This window comes from Sinocyclocheilus anshuiensis, unplaced genomic scaffold (assembly GCF_001515605.1).
Source record: "Sinocyclocheilus anshuiensis isolate Anshui unplaced genomic scaffold, SAMN03320099.WGS_v1.1 scaffold272, whole genome shotgun sequence".
NCBI classification, from domain to species: Eukaryota; Metazoa; Chordata; class Actinopteri; order Cypriniformes; family Cyprinidae; genus Sinocyclocheilus; species Sinocyclocheilus anshuiensis.
Window position 1 is genome coordinate 116,028 of NW_015554117.1, and position 4,769 is coordinate 120,796.

Here is a 4,769-nt window from a genome sequence, read left to right on the forward strand (position 1 = left end):
TTGTGGAGAGCAACAATTCTAATTCTCAAATCCTCAGAGAGTTCTTTGCCGTGAGGTTCCATGTTGAACATCCAGTGGTCAGTATGAGAGAATTGTACTCAAAGCACCACATTTTACTGCTCTAATACAAGATACACATTTGTATGGTCCTGTCAAGCAGACAAAAACATGAACATGATGAATAGGACATGTGGCTTTGCATGGTTAAATGATGTACAGCTGGTATCACTTAGGGCGTATGTTGCCAGCTATTTTGACAATAATGGCTGTATGTTAAGATATTTTCAGAGGACAGTAAATCTATACTGCTATACAAACTCTAAAATATATTCAAGTTTCATTTCTATAGTATTGTCCCTTGAGAAGATATACTAAAATGGTTGCTGAAAGGTGAGTGGTGTACTCACTTTTGTGAGATACTGTATATTTTAACAGTTGAAATGTTGTGTTTTGAGTTGGGTATTAACAGTGCTATGAGATAACTTGTGTTATGATTTTGTGCTATATAAATAAAACTGAATTGAATTAACCATAAATGCAGATCTGCTTGATATATATCTGATATAAACTTAGATAAACAAGTTTTTATACAGTAAGACAATTTGTGATTGTATTTTTTATTGATTGTCACCAAAATGGGGCCATTCAAAACCTTTATAAAGTCCTTCCTCTGGAAACTGCCTTCTAATGGCTGACACAACACATGCAGGTAAGGGCTTCCTGATGTGCCTGCCCAGAATGCCATAGGCCCAGTGGACAACTTGCCTGTATGCTGTGTAGCGGTATTTTCTGTAGCTAGGGAAAAGATATCAATATTGATTGTCTTATACCAATGGAATCAAGTAGTCATGACCTAAATATAGGCAACTTGTAATTGAGAAACAAAATTATTCAGATTGTTATAATATTCAAATCTTTAATGTACTATTTATTCATACAAGTATTTAGCTCAGAGTAATAAATTATCTCTGCCCTAAACATAATCATGTCTGCTGGCCCGGACATGGCCATGCTCCTGTCTGAAGTGCATATAGGCTATCTGTAGCACATATGGGTTCAGACAGCAAGCCTCAGCCTGGGAGCAGAGTCATGAGGGCCTTTCGCACCGCTTTAGTTCCAGAACTAAATGTACAGTACTAAAGTACTGGGACGATTTTGCGCGAACTATTTCGCAGTACCATTTAAAGGGTTGCATTTCGCACCGTCAGTGTGTACTAGGAACTGGTCGACAGCGACGTCATTTGTGCGCGGCGTTCAACAACAGAAACAAAGAAGAACAACATTAACAACAGGAGGATGGAGGACGCTGTGATCGGAGCTGTTTTTGTTGTGTCTCGCGGGTTTCACAATAATAGTTCCACAATTAGTTCTGGTACTATGAAAAGGTTCCCGCGGTGCGAAAGGCCCTATGCACTGCACGTCAAGTGTGGAGGTGACATTCTCCACTAGTATGCATCCAACTCCCTGCAGAACTGACTTTCCTCAGCTGTGATCATGGCCTCGCATTTTCCACACAAGCACCTATGAAACGTGTTTATCTCCCTCCCTCTCTCTCCTGTGGTGATGAGAAACTGCTATATCACGAAACGTTAGTGTGGACGGATATGGTGTAGACATACACCTGATCAACGCTTATTAGTTTCTGTTAGTACTGGGAAGTATCAATACTTATATCGTTAGCTAACACTGGTCTCTCACATATATATCACATCTTGTAAAGTTTCTGCTACAAATTAAAATAAAGACAAATAACAAAAAAAAAAAAAGTAAATAAAGAAATAAATGAATAAAATAAGATTATAATAAAAATATAAACACATACAGAGGAAAACCTTATGCATCTGTGGTATATGACCGCGCACCCTCCCGTTACGTCACTTCCGGTTTGACGTTTTTTCAGATGCGGATGTAAATTTTTCTCACAAAAATGACTCCATAGGCCTCCGTAGCGTATTTATAAGTATATTTTAAATAAAATCTAGTTCATACATTTTTTTCCTATATATTGACTTAATGGGGTCTCTAACCTGCAATATGTCCTTTAATAACAGGAACTGCTGATGCCTTCGCAATGTTTGCGTCACTGACCACAATGGTTCAACAGTTAGGTAGTCGATCACCAAATGATGTCCCACGCTGCTTATATTCTCTCATTACACTTGATCTTATCGTCTATTTCGCTAGAATGTATATGCACACATATCACTTACATTCGCTTTGTTGTTGAGCCTGTGCTTCTTTCGGAACTCTGTTTACAGGTGCGTGAGAGTGGCGTGCTGCAGTCGCCTGCGCTTCATGTGGTTCGCTCTGGTGGTCCTGACGGTCTTCTGCGTGGCACTGCAGATGCTGGGAGTCGTCCGACAGGCCAGGTAGATTATGTTTTTATGAAAAATTCATGGTGACTTGCACATAGCGAATTATAAACAGACTGAGGAAGACTTTTCAACTTTGAGTTAACAGCTTGCATTGTACGATATTTCCATTAAGGGCAATACAAATATCTTGTCAAAGTTACAAACTTACTATATTATATTATATTCATATATTTTTAACAGCTTCCACTGAACGATATTTCCATGAAATGCAATGGGGAAAAACTTGACAAAGTTACAAACTTATAAACATATAAGACGTATTATAAACATATATTATATTATCAAAACATATATATTATGAACATATAGAGGAGACTTTTCAAGATTTAACAGCTTGCTATGGTCAATATTTGAATTAAAGGCAATGGAAATATCTTGACAAAATTACAAACTTATTGTAAACATATAAGTATTATAAACATATATGTTATATTAACTAGAGCAAGACTTTTTAACAGTTTTCGTTGGATGATATTTACATTAAAGGCAATGGAAATATCTTGACAAAATTATGAACTTAAACATAGTTTATAATAGTAGTTCATATGTTTTAGGGAGACTTTTCATTTCAGAATTAACAGCTTGCATTGGACAATATGCAATGTAAATATCTTGACAAAATTACAAATTTAATATTGAAATTTTAATTGTATTAAAAAACATTTACATTATATTATATTTGACTCAGATTTTACAGCTTGCATTGGACAATATTTTCATTAAAGGGAATATATTATAGAGGCCATAAAATATTACTGATTTTGTGTTGGTTCCATAAGGGTTAGCATCTGAAATGTACTCTCTCTCTCTCTCTCTCTCTCTCTCTCTCTGTCTCTGTCTCTCTCTCTGTCTCTGTCTCTCTGTCTCTCTCCCTCTCTCTCTCTCTCTCTCTCTCTCTCTCTCTCTCTCTCTCAGGAGCTCCAAGGTTTTGAAACTTGTGAGTGAGCAGCTGGTCAGAATGCCTGCAGAGATGCACAGGCCCGTAAAGCACAAAGACTGGGAAAACCTTTGGTCTGTCTCAGCAGCCATTGTTGAGGAACCATTAGACCTGCAACCTTTCATACAAAGAAAAGACGAGAGCGAAAACCCTCATTCAGAAGAGGGAAGGGACCAAGTCTTGGAGGATACAAGAAAAAAGCTTTCTAGCTCTACCAAAGCAGCTCCACCAATAGAGGCGAATAAACTATGGCTTGACCAAGATTTTCCAAACCAGCCACAGAGGCCAGCTTTCCCCAAAAGGACCCCAGCAATTCACAAACCTCCACCCTCTGATGACAAAACTGATAAACATACAGTAAAATCACTAGTTGACGATACTGTGATGTGTCAGCCCAAAAACCACATCGTCTTCCTCAAGACGCACAAGACTGCCAGTAGCACCATACTGAACATTCTCTATCGTTATGGGGAAAGCCATAATCTGACCTTTGCCTTGCCGCTGAACATGCAGAGCCAGTTATTTTACCCAGCATTCTTTGCAGCACACTTTGTGGAGGGTGTCAGGACTCGCAGCGTGAAGGAGTTCCACATCCTGTGCAATCACATGAGATTCAGCTCACAGGAGGTCAGTCCGAGAGCACATTACCCAGCCTTTGGATTCAAAGAGAGAGATGTACCAAAGCATGCATCCGAAAGTAGCTGTGTTGCAGGATTGGATGAATAATAGAATAAGGTCTTTAATAGAGTATGCACTGGTCAATTTTGAGATTTTGGGCTATTTAGCTTACATGTCGTTTTTCAGACTAGATAGAAGACACCCAAAATACATATTTAAGTGCTTATTACAGTTCATCTATTTGTGTCTGTAGAGTTCAATTACAATCCATACCTTTAAAGGCTGTTTTCTCAGAATACGAAATCAACACTTCAGAAGCACTTAGATACACCAAACTTATTTTCTATCTATATTTTGAAGGTTTTTACAGAGGGGTTTGTTGTTCATATATCATTCGCCTGGTTTATATTACATTTTAGTTCTAAAACCATGTTGGAACAAATTTTTTTTCTGGCTGTTGACAGTGTTTTCTGATTTATGGAGTGATAAAAAGAGATATCCAAAATTACCTCTGTAAAAACCTTTATCTCTGTCAACAAAATGAAAGAATTTTTTTTTACAAAACAATTATCCTAGTGATGCATAAGAACAGATAGACTCCAAATAAAAATGTAATGCTTATTATTTTATAATTTATTTTGATTTATTTTAATTAATTCATAATTTTGTATTAATAATGTTTTATTTAGAGTCTGTCTGTTTTTTGCAGCACAAGGTAAAAAAAATGGAAATGCATTAAAACCTGCACACTTTTTAATTAAATAAATTGCATTATGTGAGATTTTAATCTAGTGATCCAAGGGAACAGACAGACTCTAATGGTTTCTCTTATTTATATA

General features: G+C 36.9%; 1 pseudogene; it reads left to right on the forward strand.

The window, feature by feature from the left end:
- Positions 1–4,769, forward strand: part of LOC107669917 (galactose-3-O-sulfotransferase 2-like) — a 14,070-nt pseudogene that overhangs the window by 6,406 nt on the left and 2,895 nt on the right.